The following is a 24,598-nucleotide window of genomic DNA, read 5'->3' on the forward strand; positions in this document are numbered from 1 at the left end:
TGGTAGGAGGGGAGACAGATGCTTAGAATCAAACCGCATACCCACCAGAGATGTTTGGGGGACTCAAACAAAACCTTGTTTGCACCAGAACCAAGAGACCCCACAGAGACTGAGACAGACCCTCCTTTGAGTGTCTTCTGCAGAGGTATGGGTCAGCAGTGGCCTGCGGCAGGGGCAGGGGCTCTGGGTGCAGCAGACATGTTTTACACAGCCTGTGGCATAAGCCCTCTTGGAGGAGGTTGCCATTAACCCCACCATAGAGTCACCAAACAGACGGCCAACAAAGTGCAGAACAATTATACCCAATAAATTCTCACACTGCTAAGAACTCTAGGACCCACATAGATTTCCCAACCTGGGGATCTGGCAAAGAGACTGAAAACCCCAAGGGAATTTGGAGGTCAGTGGAATTTGATTACAGAACTTACACAGGACTAGGGAAACAAATTTTTGGAGGGCACAAACAAAATTTTGTGCACACCAGGACCCAGAAGGAAGTAGAAGTGACTCTATGAGAGATGGACCCAGACTTGCCTGTGAGTGTCCAGGAGTCTATGGCACAGACATGGGTCCACAGCAGCCTCCTGCAGGGTCAGGGGCACTGAGTACAGAAGTACATGCACAGGATGTTTTGAAGGACGTCACCATTATCTTCATTACCTCCACCATAGTTTGGTCTCAGGTTATACAGCAGGGAGGGCCACAACCCTGCTCATCAGCATAAAATTGGATTAAAGATTTACACAGCATGTCCCTGCCCATCAGAGAAAGACCCAGTTTTCCCCATAGTCAGTTCCTCACATCTGGAAGCTTCAATAGGTATCTTATCCTTATGCTTCAGAGGGCTGATGGAATGAAAACACAATCACAGAAAACTAATCAAACTGATCACATGGATCACAGCCTTGTCTAACTCAATGAAATTATGAGCTAACCATGTAGGGGCACCCAAGACAAACAGGTCATGGAGGAGAGTTTTGACAAAACGTGGTCCACTGGAGGGGGGAATGGCAAAACCATTTCAGTATTCTTGCCTTGAAAATCCATGAACAATATGAAAAGGCAAAAAGATAAGACACTGAAAGGTGAACACCCCAGGTAGGTAGGTGCCCAATATGCTACTGGAAATCTGTGGACAACTAACTCCAGAAAGAATGAAAAGACAGAGCCAAAGGAAAAACAACGCCCAGTTGTGGATGTGGCTGGTGATAAAAGTAAAGTCTAAAAGTGTAAAGACCAGTATTGCATAGGAACCTGGAATGTTGGGTCCATGAATCAAGGTAAATTAGAAGTTGTCAAACAGGAGATGGCAAGAGGGAATATCAACATTTTGGGAATCCGTGAACTAAAATGGTCTGGAATGGGAAAATTTATTTCAGATGACCAATATATCTACTATTGCGGGCAAGAATCCCTTATAAGAAATGGAGTAGCCCTTATAGTCAGCAGAAGAGTCTGAAATGCAGTATTGGACACAATCTTAAAAACAACAGAAGGATCTCTGTTTGTTTTCAAGGCAAATCATTCAATATCACAGCAATCCGAGTCTATCCCCAACCAGTAATGCTGAAGAAGCTGAATTAGAATGGTTCTATGAAGTCCTACAAGACCTTCTAGAACTAACACCCCCAAATATGTCCTTTCATCATATAGGACTAAAATGCAAAAGTAGGAAGTAAAGAGATAAGTGGAGTAACAGGAAAATTTGGCCTTGGAGTACAAAATGAAGCAGGACAAATACTAACAGAGTTTTGAAAAGAGAAGGCACTGGTCATAGCAAACACCCTCTTCCAGCAACACAAGATAAGATGCTAACATGGACACCACCAGATTTTCAATACTGAAATCAGATTGATTATATTCTTTGAAGCCAAAGATGGGGAAGCTCTATACCGTCAGCAAACACAAGACTGGGACCTGACTGTTGCTCAGATTATCAACTCTTCATTGCAAAATTCAGACTTAAATTGAAGAAATTAGGGAAAACCACTAGACCATTCAGTTATGACCTAAATAAAATTCAAATAGATTCAAGTGATTAGATTTGATAGAGTTCATGAAGAATGATGCATGAAGGTTTGTAACATTGTACAGGAGGCAGTAATCAAGACCATCACCAAGAAAAAAAAAAAATGAAAAAGGAAAAATGGTTGTCTGAGGAGGCCTCTCAAATAGCTGAGAAAAGAAGAGAAGCTAAAGGCAAAGGAGAAAAGGAAAGATATACCCATCTGAATTCGGAGATCCAAAGAATAGCAAGGAGAGATAAGAGAGCTTTCCTCAGTGAACAATGCAAAGAAATACAGGGGGGAAAAAAAGAATGGGAAAGACTAGAGATATCTTCAAGAAAATTAGAGATACCAAGGGAAATTTCATGCAATGAAGGGCAGAATAAAGGTTAGAAATTATATGGACCGAACAGAAGCAGAAACTGTTAAGAAGAGGTAGTAGCAATACACAGAAGAACTATGCAAAGAGATCTTCATGACCCATATAACCACGATGGGTGGTCACTTACCTAAAGCCAGACATCCTGAAATGTGAAGTCAAGTGGGCCTTAGGAAGCCTTATGATTAACAAAGTTGGTAGATGTGATGGAATTCCACTTTAACTATTTCATATCTTAGAAGATGATGCTGTGAAAGTGCTGCAGTCAATATGCCAGCAAATTTGGAAAACTCAGCAGTGGCCACAGGACTGGAAAAGGTCAGTTTTCATTCCAATCCCAAAGAAAGGCAATGCCAAAGAATGTTCAAGCTACCATACAATTGCACTCATCTCACACACTAGCCAAGTAAAGCTCAAAATTCTACAAGACAGGCTTCAACAGTACATGAGCCATGAACTTCTAGATGTTCAAATTGGGTTTAGAAAAGGCATAGGAACCACAGATCAAATTACCAACATCTGTTGGATCATTGAAAAAGCAAGAGAGTTCAGGAAAAAAATCTTTTTCGTTACTGACTATGTCAAAGATTTTGACTCTGTGGATCATGACAAACTGTGGAAAATTCTTGAAAAGATGGGAATACCAGACCATCTGACCTGCATCCTGAGAAATCTGTATGCAGTTCAAGAAGAAACAGTCAGAACAGGACATGGAGCAACAGACTTTTTCCAAATTGAGGAAGGATTACATCAAGGCTATATATTGTCACCCTGCTTATCTAAATTATATGCAGAGTACATCAATGAAATGTCAGGCTGGATTAAGCACAAGCTGGAATCAAAACTGTTGGGAGAAATCTCAATAACTTCAGATACGCAGAAATGAAGAACTAAAGAGCCTCTTGATGAAAGTGAAAGAGGAGAGTGAAAAAGTTGGCTTAAAACTCAACATTCAGAAAGCTAACATCATGGCATTCAAACCCATTGCTTCATGGAAAATAGATGGGGAAACAATAGAAATTTTATTTCTATGAGATAATAAATAAAGTGAGAGACTTTATTTTTGGGGACTCCAAAATCACTGCAGATGGTGAGCACAGTCGTGGAATTAAGACACTTGCTCCTTGGAAGAAAAGTTAGAACCAACCTAGACAGCATATTAAAAAGCAGAGACATTACTTTGAAGACAAATATCCATCTAGTCAAGGCTATGGTTTTTCCAGTAGACATGTATGGATGTGAGAGTTGAACTATAAAGAAAGCTGAGTGTCAAAGAATTGATGCTTTTGAACTGTGGTGTTGGAGAAGACTCTTGAGAGTCCCTTGGACTGCAAGATCAAACCAGTCAATCCAAATGAAAGTCAGCCCTGAATATTCATTGGAAGGACTGATACTGAAACTGAAACTCCAATACTCTGGCCTTAATCAAATCCATTACGGGTGTACAGTGGAAATGACAAAATGATTCAAGGGATTAGATCTGATAGAGTATTTGAAGAACTATGGACAGATGTTCATGACACTGTACAGGAGGCAGTTACCAAGATCATCCCCAAAATAATAAATGCAAAAAGGTAAAATGATTGTCTGAGGAGTCCTTACAAGTAACTGAGGAAATAACTGACTGTTGTGAAGAACTGACTCATTGGAAAAGACCCTGATTCTGGGAGGAACTGAGGACAGGAGGAGAAGGGGACAACAGAGGATGAGATGGTGGATGGCATCATGGACTCAACGCACATGAGTTTGAGCAAGCTCTCATAGTTGATGATAGACAGGGAAGCCTGGTGTGCTGCAGTCCTTCGGGTTGCAAAGAGTCAGACACAACTGAGCAACTGAACTGATTTTTACTTCCTCATAAAGAGCATAGCCACTTAGAGTTGAAAGGCAGGTTTAGAATAAAACCTCCTACAGCTCTCATGTTTAAGCTGAAACCACACAAGTCAAATAATTTTCCTGAGATCATCTTAATGGTATACAGAAATGGTGCAAAAATCACACAGTTTCTTGCATTATTGTATAATGCATACCTCATAATGTCTAACCTTTTTGTATATGTAATGGCAATTAAAATAAATCACTCAAAAGAATATCGTAATTTGGATGAGGTGGTGGAAGTTTCATCCCTTTTTGTGCATTTCTTTCATAGAAAATAAAGCAAAAATAAATTTATAGCTCAAGGGTACATTTGGTTAAATGATTCTTATCCCTACTTGAGGGTATTCAAAGTAATGGAGTATAAATAGCAACACAACCCAATGTTTTTTCTGCATGCCTCTGTCCCATTGCTGTCAACACACATGCCTTATGTTACATAAAATGGGATGTGTGTTTATCTTTTGTGATTATATGTATAAATGTTTGATAGCAGTATACATTTTTAAAAAGAAGCTTGTCAATAATATGTTCATCACAAAATAGCTTTCTCCTTAGCTTTAAGGCACATTTGTCATTTACCAGCCAATTAAATAAGAAACAGATCACAGATTTTTCAGTTGAGATATTGTAAGACCATCACCTTTGTTTTGGTCACAACCCCTCTTGATTAACATATTCAAGATCAAAGCTCTCCCATTATAACAAAAATATTAAGAAATCAAATATCCATGACTTTGTATAGTTAATAGTGTGTCTACTTTATTTCCTTGCAAAATGTAATTTATTTAATTTTTAAAACTTTTCATTTTATACTGGAGTATAAGATAAAATTATATTTTACATAATTATCAGAACAATTAATAATGTTCTGATAGTTTCAGGTGGAGAGCAAAAGAACTCAGCCATACATATATGTGAATCCATTCTCCCCCAAACTCCTTTCCCACCCAGGCTGCCCCACAGCATTGAGGAGAGTGCCCTATAGGACCTTGTGGGTTGTCCATTTTAAATATAGTAGTGTATACACGTCAATCCCCAATTCCCTAACTATCCCTTTCCCTAGTCCTTCCTCTGGGCAACCATAATAACCTCATCCTCTATGTCTGTGAGTGAAAGAAAATAATTTAAGTAAACCACATGATACAATAGTTCTTATGCTATAAACAATATAATACATCTATGGTGGAGTGAAGTCAAAATTTTAGCATGTGATAATGACAAATTGGAAGAACTGATGCTAAAGCTGCAGTTCCAATACTTTTCTACCTGATGCAAAGAACTGATTTGTTGGTAAAGACCCTGATGCTGGGAAAGATTAAAAGCAAAAGGAGAAAAGGGCAACAGAGGAAGAGATGGTTAGATAACATCACAATTCAGTGGACAGGAGCTTGAGCAAACTCTGGGACATAGTGGAGGACAGGGAAGCCTGGCATGCTGCAGTCCATGGTGGTGCAGAGTTGGACATGACTTAGCTACTGAACAACAATGACAAAGAATCCTAGTTCTAAGGAGATTATTTAAATTTTCATGCTATACCTGCACATAGGTGACTACATTAAGTAAATATTAGATCAGTAGAATTTCTTCATGTATCAAGATACCTGAAGGAATCTGGCTACCCTGAGTGTTTCTTCAAAAATATCACTTATTTTTTGAAACAGTGTATATTAACTTTGTATATAAAAAGTACAATTAGTAGAAGTGTTATCCATTATATTAAATGCATTTTAATTTTTAAAATAATTTTAAATTAACACTTTAATTTTAGAGCAGGTTTGGTTTTATATTGAGTGTAAAGTACAAAGAATTCCTCTAACCTCCCTATTTCCACACATATACAACCTTCTCCACTCCCACTATCAACATTTCAAAGCAGAGTGGGGCATTTGTTACAACCGATGAACCTACCTTAAGACATCTTTATCACCCAAAGTTCATAGTTTACATCAGGACTCACTCTTGTTATACATTCAGTGGGTTTTGACAAATGTATAATAACATGTATCCACCATTGTAGTAACATAAAGAATAATTTCACTGCCCTAAAAATTCTGTTTCATCCTTCCCCGACCCCAAACAGCTACTGATCTTTTCACTGTCTTCATACTTTTGTCTTTTCATGTCATGTAGCTGGAATCATACAATATGTAGCCTTTTCAGATTTTCTTCTTTACTTAGTAGCCTGAGTTTAAGATTTCTCCATATATTTTTATGGCTTGATAGCTCATTTCTTTTTACACTGAATAATATTTCACTATATGGATGTGTCACATTTACTTTTTCATTCACCTATTAAAGGACATTTTGGTTGCTTCCAAATATGGGTAAGTATGAATAAAACTGCTATAAACATTTGTGTGAAGGTTTTTGTGTGTGGACATTAGTTTCAAATTTCCTTGAGTACATACTAAAAGCTACAATGAATGTATTTACTGGATGATCTTAAATCTTACAAAGCCTACCAGCAATCAGTAAGAATTCTTGTTACACATCCTCTCCAGGAATTGGTGTCATTAGGTTTCTGGATTTTGCCCATTGTACTATGTATGTAGTGATATCTCCTTGTTTTAATTTGCTTTTTTTATTTTAAATTGGAGTACAGTTGACTAACAATGCAGTGTTAGTTTTAGGTGTACAACAAAGTGATTCAATCATACATAATACATTTATCTATTCTTCTTCAAATTATTTTCCCAATTAGTTTGTTACAAAATATTAACTAGAGTTCCCATGTTGGTTATCCATTTTAACTATAGCTGTGTGGTCATGTTAAAGGGTCTAAACTCCCTTCACTACCCTTCCTCTTCACCCTTCTCCCCTGGTAGCCATAAGTTTGTTCTCTGAGTCTGTTCCTTTCTTTCTTTCTTTCTTTCTTTTTTTCTTGGTAAATATTTTCTAGATTACACATATTTGATATAATATAATATTTTTATTTCTCTGTATGACTTACTTCACTTAATATGATAATCTGCAAGTCCAACCGTGCTGCTGCAAATGACATTATTTCATTCTTTTTCATGACTGAATAATATTCCATTGTAATATGCAGCACTTCTTTATCTGTTCCTCTGCCAACGGAGATTTATGTTGCTTCCAGGTCTTAGCTATTTTAAACAGTGATGCAAAGAGCACTGGGGTGCATGTATCCACATTTTACACTATGTATATGCCCAGAAGTGGGGTTTCTGGATCGTATGGAAGCTCTATTTTTAATTTTTAAAGGAACTTCCATAGTGTTCTCTAAAAGTGGCTGTACCAATGTACATTGTCATCAAAAGTCAAGGGCAGGTTCCCTTCTTTCCAAACTCTCTCCAGCATTTATTATTTATGTAATTTTGATGATAATCATCTTGACTGGTATGAGATGATGTCTCATTCTTTTTTTTTTTTTTTTGCCAAAAATATTTTATTTTTATATACCCCCAATGGATTTTATTTTATTTATTTTAGGGTTTTTATTTTATTTTATTTTTAAACTTTACATAATTGTATTAGTTTTGCCAAATATCAAAATGAATCCGCCACAGGTATACATGTGTTCCCCGGGAGGGAGGAGGGAGGAGGGCTCATTGTAGTTTTAATTTGCATTTCTCTAATCATAGATGGCAGCCCACCAGGCTGCCCCGTCCCTGGGATTCTCCAGGCAAGAACACTGGAGTGGGTTGCCATTTCCTCCTCCAATGCATGAAAGTGAAAAGTGAAAGTGAAGTCACTCAGCCGTGTCCGACTCTAGCGACCCCATGGACTGCAGCCTACCAGGCTCCTCCATCCATGGGATTTTCTAGGCAAAAGTACTGGAGTGAGGTGTCATTGCCTTCTCCGAATAATTAGTGATGTTGAACATCTCACCTGCTTCTTTATGATTTGTATGTCTTCTCTGGAGACATGCTTATTTATGTCTTCTGCCTATTTTCTGATAGGGTTGTTTCTTTTGATAATATAAGCTGCATGAGCAGTTTGTAATGCTGGAGACTAATCACTTATCAGGGCTTCCCAGGTGGGGCAGTGGTAAAGAATCTGTGTGCCAATGCAGGAGACACAAGAGACTTGGGTTGGATCCTGAGTTAGGAAGGTACCCTGGAATATGAAATGGCAACCTGCTCCACTATTCTTACCTAGAAAATACCATGGGCAGAGGAGCCTGGTGGGCTACAGTCCATACAGTCACAAAGAGTTGGACATACACAATCACTTATCAATCATATCACTTGCAAATATTTTCTCCCATTCTATAGCTTATCTTTTCATTTTGTTTATGGTTTCCTTTACTGTGCAAATGCTTTTAATTAGTTCCCATTTGTTTATTTATTTTTTAAAATTTCCATTACTCTAGGGTTCTGAGACAGATCAAAAAAACATATTGCTGTGATTTATTGATTTATGTCAAAGAGTCTTCTATCTGTATTTTCCTCTAAGAGTTTCAGAGTGTCCAATCTCATACTTAGGCTTTTAATTCATTTTGTGGTATCTTTGTGTATGGTGTTAAATAATGCTTTAATTTCATTTTTACATGTAGCTATCTACTTTTCCAGCACCATTTACTGAAGATAGTGTCAGTTCTCCATTGTATAGTTTTGCTTCCTTTATCATAGATCATTTGAACATAGATATTTACCTATGGGCTTTATCTCTGTGAGTTTGTCTATGGGCTTTTCCTCCTATTCCAAAATCTAGATGTCTATTATTTTACTAGTACAGTGCTCTTTCAATGACTATAGTTTTGTAGCGTAGTCTGAAGTCAGGGAGCTTGATTCCTCCAGTTCCATTTTTCTTCCTCAAGATTGGTTTGGCTATTCAGGGTATTTGTGCCTTCATACAAATATAGAGATTTTTTGTTCTACTTATGTGAAAAATATCATTGGTAATTTGATAATGATTGCTTTGAATCAGAAGACTTCCCTAGGTAGTATAATCATTTTGACAGTATTGAGTCTTCTAATCCAAGAAGATGGTATTTCATTCCATCTGTTTGTGTCATCTTTGATTTCTTTCATAAGCATCTTGTATTTTTCATAGTACAAATCTTTTGTCTCCTACAGTAGGTTTATTCCTAAGTGTTTTATTCTTTTTGATGCAATGATAAATGTTTCTTGAATTTCTCTTTCAGAACTTTTGTTGTTAGTATATAGAAATCCAATTGATTTCTGTGTATTAATTGTGTAAACTGAAACTTCCACTAATTAGATGTAGTAGTTTTTTGGCAGTGTCTTTAGGCTTTTCTATATATAATATCATGTTATCTGCAAACAATGAGAGTTTAACTTCTTTTCCCATTTGGATTTCTTTTGCATCTATTTCTTCTCCAATTGCCATAGCCAGAACTTCCAAAACTATGTTGAATAAGAGTACTGAGAGTAGACATTCTTGTCTTTTTCCTTATCTTAGGAGGAAATGACTTGTTCAGAATTTTGCCTTCCTCTGCAAAATTTCTGAAACAGTTTCAGGATAGTTTTTAGCTCTTCTCTAAATGTTTGACAGAGTTAGCCTGTGAAGACATCAGGTCCTGGACTTTTCTTGTTGGGAGTTTTCTAATCACAGTTTCAATTTCACTGCTTGTGATTGTGATTGTTCTCATTGTATTTTATATTTCTTCCTGGTTCAGTCTCGGTAGACTGTACTTTTCTAAGAATTTGTCCGTTTCTTCCAGGTTGTCTATTTTATTGGCATATAATTGTTTGTAGTAGTCTCTATGAGCCTTGGAATTTCTGTGGTGGCAGTTACAACTTTTCCTTTTTCATTTCTAACTTTATAGAGTTGAATCCTCTTTCTTTTGTTTTCTGAAGAATCTAGCTAAAAACATATCAATTTTGTTTATCTTTCAAAGAAACAGCTTTTAGTTTCATTCATCTTTGCCAGTGTTTTCTTCATGTCTGTTCCACTTGCTGCTTTTGTCTTTATGATTTATTTCCTCCATTAACTTTAGATCTAGCTTGTTCTTTCTATGGTCACTTTAGGTGCAAGTTTAGGCTGTTCATCTAAGATTTTTTTGTTTCCTGAGGTTTGATTTTATTGGTATAAACTTCCCTCTTAGAACTACTTTTACTGCATTCCATAGGTTTTGGATTGTTATACTTAGCTTTCATTTGTATCTTGGTATTTCTGGATTTTGCTCTGATTTCTTCAGTGGTCTACTGGTTGTTTAGTAGCATATTGTTTATTCTTTATGCATTTTTGCTGTTTTACAGCTCTTTCTTGTAGTTTATTACTTATCTTATAGCACTGTGATCAGAAAAATGTTGATGTATCATTATTTAAAAATTTATCAAGGCTCCTTTTGTGGCCCAGTTTCTAGTCAAGCCTGGAAAATAGTCCATGCGCACGCACGAAGAAAGAGTATTCTGAAGCTTTTGAATGAAATTACCTATAAATATCAATCAAGTTCATCTGGTTTAATATATTATTTAAGGTCTGTGTTTCTTCATTGATTTTCTACCTGAATGATGTGTCTATTAATAAAAGTGGAGTTGCTGAGGTCCACTATTTTTGTGTTACTGTCAATTTCTCTATTTATGGCTGTTAGTTTTTTCCTTATATATTGAGGTACTCCAATGTTTGGTGCATATAGATTTACAAATTTTATTTCCTCTTTTTGGATTGACCCCTTGATCATTATGTAATTTTATTTTTTTAAAAAACAGTCTTTATTTTAAAGTCTGTTTTGTCTAATATGAGTATTCTACTCCAGTTTTCTTTTGATCTCCATTTGCATGGAATAACTTTTCCCATCATCTCCTCACTTTCATTCTATATGTTTCCCTAGGTCTGAATTTGGTGTTTTGTAGACAGCATATATACAGGTTGTATTTTTTTTTTTATTAATTCAGCTAGTTCATATCTTTTAATTGGAAAATTTAATCCTTTTATATACAAGGTAATATTATCAATATGTAAGTTCCTATTGCCATTTTCATCATTGTTTTGTGTTTTAGTAAGTCTTTTTTCTTCTCTTTTCTTATAGTTTGATGATCATCTTAGTGTTATGTTTGGGTTGCTTTTTCTTTTTCCCTTTTTTTCTTTGTGTGTGTGTGTGTGTGTATCTATTGTAGCTTTTGGGCTTGCTGTTCCCATTAGGTTTAGGTGTAGCAGTCTGTATAGTACAAGGTTGTTTTAAGTTGCTGGTCTCTTTCCTGCCTAAAGAAGTCCTTTAGCATTTGTGGCAAATATGGTCTGGTGATGCTGAACTCTCTTAGATTTTTCTTGTCTGTGAAGCTTTTGATTTCTCTGTCAAATCTGAATGGTATCTTAGCTGCATAGAATATTCTTGATTGTAGGTTCTTTCCTTTCTTTACATTAAATATAGCATGCCATTCCCTTCTAGCTTGCAGAGTTTCTTCTCAAAAATCAGTTGATGATCTCATGGGATTTTCCACCTATGTTATTTGTCATTTTTCCTGTGTTGTTTTTAGTACTTTTTTTTTGTCCTTAATTTTTGTCAATTTGTTTTTTATGTGTGTTGACATGTTCCTTCTCAGGTTTATCATGCCTGAGATTCTCTCCACTTCTTGGGCTTGGGTGAATATTTTTGTTCTCATATTAGTGAAGTTTTCAACAATTATCTCTTCAAATATCTTCTCAGGTCCTTTCCCTCTGTCTTCTTCTAAAAACCCTATTGTGAGAACATTAGTCCATTTAATGCTGTCCCAGAGGTCTCTTAGACTGACTTGACTTCTTTTCTTTTTTTCTTTATTCTCTTCTGTGACAGTGATTTCCACAGTTCTGTCTTCCAGGTCATTTACCCATCCTTCTGCCTCAGTTATTCTGCTATTGATTTCTGTTAGTGTGTTTTTCATTTCAGTTATTTTATTGTTCATCTGCTTGTTTGTACTTCATTTCTTCTAGGTCTTTATTAAACATATCTCGTATCTTCTGGATCCTTGCCTCCATACTTTTTCTGAGATCCTGGATCATCTTTGCTATCATTATTGTGAATTCTTTTTCAGGTAGGTTGCCTATCTCCACTTCACTTAGTTGTTTTTCTGAGGTTTTATCTTATTCCCTCATCTGGGATATACCCCTTTGCCAATTTATTTTGTCTTACTTTCTGTGATTGTGGATTCTGTTCTATAAGCTGCAGGAGTGTAGCTCTTCTTGCTTCTGCTGTCTGCCCTCTGGTGGATGAGGCTATCTAAGAGCCTTGTGCAATCTTCCTGATGGTTGAGACTGGTGGCGGGTGGAGGTGGGTCATGTTCCTTTGGTAAGACACTCATGCTCACTAAAACTTTAACCACTACTCTACTGATCGCTGGGACTGTGTTCCCACACACTGTTGGCTGTTTGGCCTGAGGCAGTCCAGCATTGGGACCTACAATGTGCTTGATGTGGCTAATGGTGGCCTTCAGAAGGGCTCAGGTCAATGAATATTTTTCAGAACTGCTGCCATCTGTGTCCTTGTCCCTGCAGTGAGTGCTAGCCACCCCCCATCTCTTTAGTAGACCTTTCAATGTTTTCAAGTAGGTCTGACCCAGCCTCTTATGGGGTCACTACTTTTATCCCCTGCATCCTGTTGAACATGAGACTTTGAATGCCTTCTCCAAAAGTGGAGTCTCTGTTATCCTGGTCCTATGGGAGTCCTGAGATCAAACCTCATTAGCCTTCAAAGTTGGATTCTCTGGGGACTCTTCTTCCTGTTGCCAGAGCCCCAGGCTGGGAAGTCTAATGTGGGGCTCATATCTTTCACTCCTATGCAATAACTCTTATGGTATAGTTGTTTTCCAGTTTGTAGATCACTCACTCAGCAAGTATTAGATTTGAATTTATTGTGATTTTTCCCTGGTACTATCTTATCGTGTCTGCCTTTTCATCCTTGGACACAGAGTAACATTTTTAGAAGGTTTATTTTTTGCTTGTTTTGTTTTTCCTGATGGCTGTTCAGCAGTTATTGGTGATTTTGGTGTTTTCATAAAAAAGGGATGGACTGGTGTCCTTCTATTCTGCTATCTTGAGGTAAAATTTTAAGTTACATTTTTCTGATGACATATGATGTTTGGCATTTGTTCATTTGTTTGTATGCCATATTCATACTTACTTGGTCAAGGATCTGTTAAGGTCATTGGCCCATTTTAAAAATGTCATCATATCTGTATTATTGAGTTTAAATTTTTTCAGTATATTTTGTATGACAGTCTTTTCATAAAATATGCCTTTTACAAATATTATCTCCTAGTCTGTAACTTGTCTTCTCATTGTTTGACACTGTCTTTCAAAGAGTAGGCATTTTTAATTTTGATAAAGTCTGTGTACTAAGTCATTTTAGTCATGTCTGACTCTTTGTGGCCCTATGAACTGTACTGTGCCAGGCTCCTCCATCCATGGGATTCTCCAGGTGAGAATACTGAAGTGGATTGCATTGCCCCTCTCAAGGAGATTTTTCCTCACCCAGGAATCGAACCCTTATCAATTAAATTAATCACTATGGATTATGACTTTGATGATTTACATAAAACATCATCATTAGAGCTCATCATCATCAAAAAAAAAACACAAAACCTTGATTTAAAAAAATGGAAAATATTTAGATCTCTTTCAAAGAAGACAAATAGTTGGCCAACAGGCAATTGAAAAGATGCATAGCACCACTAATCATCAGAGAAATACAAATTAAAATAAAAATGATATATCATATGCCTGTCAGAATGGTCATTATCAAATAGACAACAAATTACATGTGTTTGCAAGGATGTGGAGAAAAGGGAACACTCCCACACTGTTGGTAGGAATATAAATTGGAACACTCGATGGAATGTTACCCAAAAAATAAAAATAGAATTACCATATGATCCAGCAATCCTACACTGGATATTTATCCAAAGAAAACAAAAACACTAATTAGGAAAAATGCACTGCTATGTTTACTGGAACATTATTTACAATGACCAAGATCTGAAAGCAACCTCAATGCTCATCAATAAACGAATGGATAGAGAAGATGCATATATGCAATGGAATATTACTCAGTCTTAAAAAGAATAAAATTTTGCTATTTGTAAGAACAGGATTTTATACAAAGTGAAATATCAGACAGGAAAAAACAAATACTGTATAATTTCACTTACATGTGGCATCTAAAAGACAGAATAAAAGAGCCAGTATCACAAGACAGAAACAGAGCTAAAAATCCAGAAGAAGCATATGGTTGTCAGAGGACAGTGGGGTCAGGGAGGAAAAAAAAGAGATAAGGGAAATTAAGAGGTACAAACTACCAGTTTCAAAAGCAAACAAACAAAGAAAGAGTTGTGGGTGTGAAATGTGAGAGTGTGTAGAGGATAGGAGTATAGTAAATAGCTATATATTTTAGTATGGGGACAGATCCTAACTAGATTTAATATGGTAATAATTTTGAAGTGAATACCAATATTTAATCACTATTCTGTATAATAGAAACTGATACAATGTTATTGTATTTCATAACTAACAAATAAATTCATACCAAAAGAGACCAAATTTTTGATTACCAGAGGCTGGGGTTGGGTGAGAAGGAATTGTATGAAAGCAGTCAAGATTTTTAAATATCCAGTAATAAGATAAATCAGTTCAGTTCAGTTCCATTCAGTCACTTAGTCGTGTCTGAGTCTTTGCCATCTCATGGACTGCAGCACGCCAGACTTCCTCTTCATCACCAACTCCCAGAGCCTACTCAAACTCATGTCAATCCAGTGGATGATGCCATCAAACCATCTGAACCTTTGTCATCCCCTTGTCCCCCACCTTCAATCTTTTCTAGCATCAGAGTCATGTCAAATGAGTCGGTTCTTCACATCAGGTGGCCAAAGAATTGGAGTTTCAGTTTCAGCATCAGTCCTTCCAATCAATATTCAGAACTGATTTCCTTTAGGATTGACAGGTTGGATCTCCTTGCAGTCCAAGGGACTCTCAAGAATCTTCTCCAACACCAAAATTCAAAAGCATCAATTCTTTGGTGCTAAGCTTTCTTTATAGTCCAAGTCTCACATTCATACATGACTACTGAAAAAAAACATAGATTTGACTAGACAGACCTTTGTTGGTAAAGCAATGTCTCTGCTTTTTAATATGCTGTCTAGGTTGGTCATAGCTTTTCTTCCAAGGAGTAAGTGTCTTTTAATTTCATGACTGCACTCACTGTCTGCAGTGGTTTTGGAGCTAAAAAAAAAAAAAACAAAAAAACAGTCTCTCACTGTTTCCATTGTTTCCTCATCTGTTTGCCATGAAGTGATGGGACCGGATGCTATGATCTTAGTTTTCTGAATGCTGAGTTTTAAGACAACTTTTTCATTCTCCTCTTTCCCTTTAATCAAGAGACTCTTTAGTTCTTCTTCGCTTTCTGCCATAAGGCTGGTGTGCTCTGCATATCTGAGTTATTGATATTTCTCCTGGCAATCTTGATTCCAGCTTGTGCTTCATTCAGCCCAGCATTTCTGATGATGTACTCTGCTTATAAGTTCAATAAGCAGGGTGACAACATTGATGCTTTTGAATCGTGGTGTTGAAGAAGACTCTTGAGAGTCCCTTGGACTGTAAGAAGATCAAGTCAGTCAATCCTAAAAGAAATCAGTCCTGAATATTCATTGGAAGGACCTTTTCTGAAGCTGAAACTCCAATAGTTTGGCTACGGAGAACTGATTCATTGGAAAAGACCCTGATCCTGGGAAAGATCGAAGGTGGGAGGAGAAGGGAATGACAGAGGATGAGATGGTTTAATGGTATCACCGACTAGATGGACATCAATTTGAGCAGACTCCAGGAGCTGATGATGGACAGGAAAGTCTGGCATGCTGCAGTCTATGGGGTCACAAAGAGTTGCACACGATTGAGCGAATGAACTGAACTGAAATTGGCTTTTCAACAAATGCTCAATTCTTCTAGCATTTAGAACTTCTGTATGCAAGAAAAACGAGAGAAGATAACAAAAGAGGAAGGGAAGAAAAAAAAAAACCTACAAAAACAAAAGCAAAGTTATTAAGAAAATGCCAATAAGAATATACATATCAATAATTACCTTAAATGTAAATGGACTAAATGCTTCAACCAAAAGACATACACTGGTTGAAAGCATACAAAAACAAAACCCATATATATATATATACTGTCTACTTGAGACATATACAGACTGAATGTGAGGGTATAGAAAAAAATATCTAGTGGAAGTAGAAATCAAAAGAAAACTGCAACAGAATTACTCATATTAGGAAAAAACAAACAAAAAAAAACAGACTTTAAAAACTGGTGATGTCCAAAGATAAAGGAGGAATAGGATGGGGAGCCACTTTCACTCCCAGAAATATATCAAAAGATCATCTGCATGTGAAACAACTCCCAAAGAGCAACTTCTGAACACTGGAGGGGAACCACAGACTTCCAGAAAGGCAAATTAATCTCCTCAGAATAAATTAAGGTGAAGGATAAATATGAAAAGGGAGGCAAATTATTTTGGGATGGGTATCTGTCCTAGGGAGGGAATCATGAGGGAGGTGATGTTTCCACAAAATAGAAAACCCTCTCACAGGCTGCATCAGTGAGGAGCTTAGGAACATCAGAGGAAATCACAATGAGGCAAAACTGAGAAAATTCACCACAGAGATTGCACCGAACAATTACCAACTGAAAAGTAATTCACATACTTGCTTCTGCCAGCAGCAAGTAGAGGCTGGGTGCATAGGCACAATCTATGTGGGTTGGTCCTCAGGGAAGGGACTGGGGTTGAATGCCATGGAGACATTCTGAGGGGCTAATGTGACATAGAGCAGACACTACAGGGGGCCACCAGAGAAACAAAGGACCATTACTTTAGGAAGACTTTTAACACCACTATTAATGCTAATCCGAGATGGTGGAGAGGAAGGACGTGTGCTCATCTTCTCCTGAGAGAACTCCAAAATTACAACTCACTGCTGGACAACGATCGGACAGGAGAATGTTGAATCCTACCAAAAAAGAAAAACATATTCCACATCCAAGGGCAAAGAAGAAGACCCAAAAAGACAGCAGGAGGGGCAAAATTGCATTTAGACTCAAACCCTATGCCCACCAGAGACTCCCAGAGGGCTCAAACAAAATCTTATGTGCCCCAGGAGAATCCACAGAGACTGAGTCAGACCTGCCTTTGAGTGTTTGAGTGTCTCCTGTGGAGGCACAGGTCAGCAGTGGCCTGCTGCAGGGGTAGGGCATCTGGATGCAGCAGACCTGGGTAAGGCATAAGCCCTCTTGGAGGAGGTTGCCATTAACCCAACAATAGAGATGGCAGAACTTACACAGAACTGGAGAAAGACTCTCAGAGGGCACAAACAAAACCCTGTGTGCACCAGGATGCAGGAGAAAGGAACAGTGACCCCACAAGAGACTGACCCAGACTTGCCCATGAGTGTCCAGGAGTCTATGGTGGAGGCAAGGGTGAGCAGTGGCCTGCTGCTGGGTCTGGGGCACTGAGTGCAGCAATGTGTGTACAAGACCTTTTGAAGGAAGTCACCATTATCTTCATTACTTCCACCACAGTTTGGCCTCAGGTCAAACAACAGGAAGGGAACACAACCCCACCCATCAACAGAAAATTGGATTAAATATTTGCAAAGGCTCACCCCACCTATCAGAACAAGACCCAGTTTCCCCCTCAGTCAGTCTCTCCCATCAGGAAGCTTCCATAAGTCTCTTATCCTAATCTATCAGAGGGCAGACAGAATGAAAACCACAGTCACAAAAAACTAACCAAACTGATCACATGGACCAGAGCCTTGTCTAACTCAATGAAACTATGAGCCATGCCACGTAAAGGCTACCCAAGACGAACAGGTCATAGTGGAGATTTCTGACAAAATGTGGTCCACTGGAGAAGGAAATGGCAAGCCATTTCAGTATTCTTGCCTTGAGAACCCCATGAACAGTATAAAAAGGCAAAAAGATAGGAAACTTACAGGTGAACTCCCCAGGTTGGTAGGCATCCAATATGTTACAGGAGAACAGTGGAGAAATAACTCCAGAGAGAATGAAGAGATGGAGCCAAAGAACAAACAACATCCAGTTGTGTGATGGAAGTGAAGTCCAATGCTGTAAGGAACAATATTGCTTAGGAACATGGAATGCTGCATCCATGAATCAAGATAAATTGAAAGTGGTCAAAGAGATGGCGAGATTGAACATCTGACATTTTAGGTATCAGTAAACTAAAATGGACAGGAATGGATAACTTTAATTCAGATGACCATTATATCTACTACTGTGGGCCAGAATCTCTTATAAGAAATGGAGTAGCCCTCATAGTCAACAAAAGAGTCTGAAATGCAGTACTTGGGTGCAATCTCAAGAACAAAAGCAAAACATATTGATGTAAAACATTCAATACCACAGTAATCCAAGTTTATGCACAAATCAGTAATGCTGAAGAACCTGAAGTTGAATGGTTCTATGAAGACCTACAAGACTTTCTAGAACTAAAACTCAAAAGAGATGTCCTCTTCATTATAAGGAACTGGAAAGCAAAAGTAGGGAGTTAAGAGATACAGGGAGTAACAGGTAAATTTGGCCTTTGAATATAAAACAAAACAGGATTTCAGGATGGGGAGCACGTGTACACTCATGGCGGATTCGTGTTGATGTATGGCAAAACAAATACAATATTGTAAAGTAATTAGCCTCCAATTAAAATAAATAAATTTAAATAAAAAAAACAACAGACAACACAAAACAAACAACAACAAAAAATAAATAAATAAAGTGTAGTCTTCTCTTATCCTATGCAACAACAATGAACCATTTCTTGATCAGATTATAATGTGTGATGAAAAGTGGATTTTATATGACAACCAGCTCAGTGGTTGGACCAAGAAGAAACTCCAAAACACTTCCCAAAGCTAAACTTGCACCGAAAAAAGGTCATAGTCATTGTTTGGTGGTCGGCTGCCTATCTGATCAACTACAGCTTTCTGAATCCCAGCAAAGCCACTACATCTGAGAAGTATGCTCAGCAAATCAATGAGATGCACTGAAAACTGCAACACCTGCAGCTGGCATTGGTCAACAGAATGGGCCCAATTCTCCTCCACATCACCTGACCACACGTCACACAACCAAAGCTTCACAATTTGAATGAATTGGGCTATGAAGTTTTGCCTCAAATGCCATATTCACCTGACCTCTTGCCAACTGACTACCACTTCTTCAAGCATCTCAACAACTTTTTCCAGGGAAAATGCTTCCACAACTAGCAGGAGGCAGAAAATGCTTTCCAAGAGTTCATTGAATCCCAAAGCACAGATTTTTACACGACAGGAATAAAAAAACTTATTTCTTGTTGACAAAAATGTGTTGATTGTAATCGTTCCTATTTTGATTAATAAAGATGTGTTTGAGCCTAAAAAAATAAATAAATAAAAAATAAATAAAAAAACAGGGCAAAGGCTAATAGAGTTTTGCCAAGAGAACACACTGGTCATAGCAAACAGCCTCTTCCAGCAAGACAAGAGAAGACTCTATACATGGATATCACCAGATAGTCAACACTGAAATCAGATTGCTTATATTCTTTGCAGCAAAAGATGGAGAAGCTCTATGCAGTCAGCAAAGACAAGACTGGGAGAAGACTGTGGCTTAGATCATGAACTCCTTATTGGCAAATTCAAACTTCGGTTGAAGAAAGTAGGGAAAACCACCAGACCATTCAGGTAAGACCTAAATAAATCCCTTACAATTGTACCATGGAAGTGATAAATAGATTCAAAGGATTAGATCTGTTAGAGTGCCTAAAGAACTATGGACAGAAGTTTGTGACATAGTACAGGAGGCAGTGATCAAAACATCCCCAAGAAAAATAAATGCAAAAAGGCAAAATAGTTGTCTGAGGCCTTACAAATAGCAGAGAAAAGAAAAGACATGAAAGGCAAAAAAGAAAGAAGAGAAGTGAAAAGCAAAGGAGAAAAGGACAGATATAAGCATCTGAATGCAGAGTTCAAAAGAATAGCAAGCAGAGATTAGAAAGCCTTCCTCAGTGATCAATGCAAAGAAATAGAGGAGGACAATAGAATGTGAAAGGTTAGAGATCTCTTCAAGAAAACTAGAGATACCAAGGGAATATTTTATGCATAGATGAGCACAATAAAGGACAGATATGGTATGGACTTAATAAAAGCAGAAGATATGAAGAAGAGGTAGCAACAATACACAGAAGAACTATACAAAAAGATTTTCATGACCCAGAAAACCATGATCGTGTGGTCACTCACCTAGAGCCAGATATCCTGCAATGCAAAGTGAGCCTTAGGAAGCATCACTATGAACAAAGCTAGTGGAGGTGATGGGATTCCAGTTAAACTATTTCTCATCCTCAAAGATGATGCTGTTAAAATGCTACACTCAAAATGCCAGCAAATTTGGAAAATTCAGCAGTATTCACTGGACTGGAAAAGGCCAGTTTTCATTCAAATCCCAAAGAAAGGCAATGCCAAAGCATGCTCAAACTACCACACAATTGCATTCATCTCACACGCTAGCAAAGTAACGCTCAAAATTTTCCAAGCCAGGCTTCAAAAGTATGTGAACCGTGAACTTCCAGATGTTCAAGCTGGATTTAGAAAAGGAGAGGAACCAGATCTCAAATTTCCAACAGCTGTTGGATCATTGAAAAAGCAAAAGAGTTCCAGAAAAAACATCTACTTCTGGTTTATTGACTATGCCAAAGCCTTTGACTGTATGGATCACAGTAAACTGTGGAAAATTCTTGAAGAGATGGGGATACCAGACCACCTGACCTGACTCCAGAGAAATCTGTATGCAGGTCAAGAAGCAACAGTTAGAACTGGACATAGAACAACAGACTGGTTCCAAATCAGGAAAAGAGTAAGGCTGTATATTGTCACAATGTTTATTTAACTTATATGCAGAGTAAATCATGAGAAATGCTGGAGAGGCTGATGCACACGCTGGAATGAAGATTGCCAAGAAAAATATCAATAATCTCAGATATGCAGATGAAACCACCCTTACGGCAAAAAGTGAAGAAGAACTAAACAGCCTCCTGCTGATATTGAAAGAGGAAAGTGAAAAAGCCTGACTTAAAAGTAAACATTCAGAAAACTAAGATCATGGCATCCGGCCATCACTTCATGGCAAATAGTTGAGTAATGAAGAGAAACAGTGACAAACTTTATTTTTGGAGACTCCAGCATCACTGCTGATGGTGAGTGCAGCCATGAAATTAAAGACGCTTCCTCCTTGGAAGAAAATCTATGACCAGCCTAGACAGCATTTTAGAAAGCAGAGACATTACTTTGCCACCAAAGTCCGTCTAGTCAAAGCTATGGTTTTTTCAGTAGTCATGTATGGATGTGACAGTTGGACTACGAAGAAAGCAGAGCACTGAAGAATCGATGCTTTGAACTGTGGTGTTGGAAAAGACTCTTGAGAATCTCTTGGACAGCAGGAAAATCCAACCAGTCCATCCTAAAGAAAATCGGTCCTGAATATTCATTGGAAGGACTGATGCTGAAGCTGAATCTCCAATACTTTGGTCACCTAATGCAAAGAACTGACTTTTTGGAAAAGACCCTGATGCTGGGAAAGGTTGAAGGTGGGAGGAGAAGGGGACGACAGAGGTGAGATGGTTGGATGCCATCACTGACTCGATGGGCATGAGTTTGAGTAAGCTCCAGGAGTTGGTGATGTACAGGAAAGCCTGATGTGCTATAGTCCATGGGATCACAAAGAGTCAGACATGATGGAGCGACTGAACTGAACTGAACACCACTACACTTTAATCCCTGGTGAGCTCACAGAACAATGGACCATGCCCTAATGAATATCGAAGTGGGGTAAGCCAACTGCAGTCTACAGGCCCGGAGGCAGAGAGGCAGGCACACAATAGCCACAGGAGGAAGGCAAGTGGCTGCTTAATCTCATCCACAGAGAACACATCTGCCACGCTGTGAACCAGGCACCAGTCACTACCCACATCTTCCTGGTATCCTGCATGACTTGGATCAAGCAGGATTGTGACTGCCTAAGACCAGCTCCTCTCTGGAGACACTTGACCAACCTAGGACTGTTCTTGCAGCACAACTAAGAGCCTGAGTGGCTTGACCCTAGAAGGTGCATGCTCTCCTGGAGCTGTGGTGACCTTGAAGTGGTCCAGCCACATCAAGTGCACCATGCAAATGCAAGCAGCATTTGCAGTGTCCCCCCTTCTTCACAGCACAACTGAGCAAGTGAACCTGACTAAGTGGCCACTTTTATCCCCTGTATCAGGGCAGAGACCACTGAAGAGAGACTTACAAGTAGAGATGGGCTAACGTGAGCAAAACAAAGAAGAGGGAATTACCCTGGAAGTTCCAAGTGAAACAGATTGAAATCCTGCAGTTAAACTGGGACTGTGCACTTAAGAGGGAATGGTAGATCTTGAGAGCAAGTAAAGACAAAACAGAACAAGGAAAGATTTGAGATTGAACTGACTACATTTTGTTGACAGGTCTGGAGACCTTCCTAGATATATTGGAAGATCTTCTGAATAAGCAACCAGACTGGAGCAGGAAAACAGAGGAATCACATAAGAATTCCTCTCACTACCACCATATATATATACTTACTGCCTCCATAAAATGTTATTATTTTTATTTTTAAAATTTTTATTTTATTGTTATTTTTTATTTTTTCTCTATTTTCTCCCCCCTTTTTTCTTTTTCCCTCATACTGCCCTAATACAATTCTTTATTATTTCCTTAATTTTAATTTTTTATAGCCTACTTTTTTACTTTTATAAAAAAAAAAAAACACTATTTTTAAGGTAATTTTTTTTTTATGTTCCTTTTTTGTTTTTTATATTGTACTATTGAGAGGCTAATATGCATTTCAGGTGCTATATTGATATTTTGTTATTAATTTTTTTATCTTTGAGACTTTAAGTTTTAATATCTATTTTCATTTGGGGATTTGATTATTCACTTGATTGCTCTCTTATCTTTTGGCTCTTTTCTTCTCCTTGTCACCTCTTTCTCCTTTCTCCCTCCTCTCTTCTCTGTATAACTCTCTGGATCTTTTTGGATATACCTGGATGTGGAGAGTTGTTTCAACACTGACCAAGGGGTTTTGTCTTCTGTGCTATGTGGCTTGACAAGTCTTGATGCTACTATAGGAGGGCAGGACTGAAACCCAGAGGGAGGAGACTCAACTTCAGGATTCTGGACCATGAGAGAACTCCCACCCCAGTGAACATTAATAGATGAGAGCCCACTTAAAAGCCTCCATACCTACACTGAAACCAAGCTCCACACAAGAGTCCGCAAGCGCCAAGGCTTGACACCCATAACGATCCTACCGCAGAGCAAGAACACAAACCTGCACTTAACAAACAGTTTGACCAAAGCTATACCAAACCCATAGACACCCCAAAACACTCTACCAGACACTGCACTACTCTTAAGAAAAATTAGATCCAACTCTACGCACCGTAACACAGGCACAAGTTCTCCCAACCAGGAAACCTTCACAAGGCACTGGTTCAACCTCAGCCATAGGAAGAAGACTCCAAAATTAAGAGGACCTATGATCCTCTAGCCTGCACACAGGGGACCCAAAGCACAGCAAACTAAACAAAGTGAAGAAACAGAAAAATAATCATCAGGTGAACGGACATGGTAAAAACCCACCATACCAAGCAAAAGAGGAGGAGATAGGGAGCCTTCCTGAAAAATAATTCAAGATAATGGTAGTAAACATGACCCAGCATCTTAATAACAAAGTGGAAACATGGATAAACAGAGTGGAGACACGGATTGAGAAGATACAAGAAATGTTTAACAAGGACCAAGAAGAAATAAAGAATAGTCATCAGCAAAAAACAATGAAATAACTGAATTAAAAATGCTCTGGAGGGAACCAACAGTAGAGTAACTGAGGCAGAAGAATAGATAAGTAAGCTGGAAGATAGAAATGGAATAAAGAAAATAGAAGAAAAAGAAATGAGGACAGTCTTGGAGACCTCTGGGACAATGCAAATGCCCCAACATTCAAATCATAGGTATCCCAGAAGTAGAAGACAAAGGGAAAGGGCATGAAAAAATATTTTAGGGGATAAAAGTAAAAAAAAAAAACAACCCTAAAATGTGAAAGGAAATAGCCACTCAAGTCCAAGAATCGCAGAAAGTCACATATAGGATAAATCCAAAGATATACACACCAAGACACATAATAATCAAACTAACAAAAACTAAACACAAAGAATAAATATAAAAAGAAGAAAATGAAAAGCAACAAGTAATATACAAGGGCATATCCACAAGGGCAAGACTAACAGCTGATCTTTCAACAGAGACTCTACAGACCAGAAGGGAATGGCAAGATATACTTAAAATGATGAAAGGAAAAAAACCTACAACCAAGA

Source organism: Bos mutus, chromosome 24 (genome assembly GCF_027580195.1).
Source record: "Bos mutus isolate GX-2022 chromosome 24, NWIPB_WYAK_1.1, whole genome shotgun sequence".
Classification (NCBI taxonomy): Eukaryota; Metazoa; Chordata; class Mammalia; order Artiodactyla; family Bovidae; genus Bos; species Bos mutus.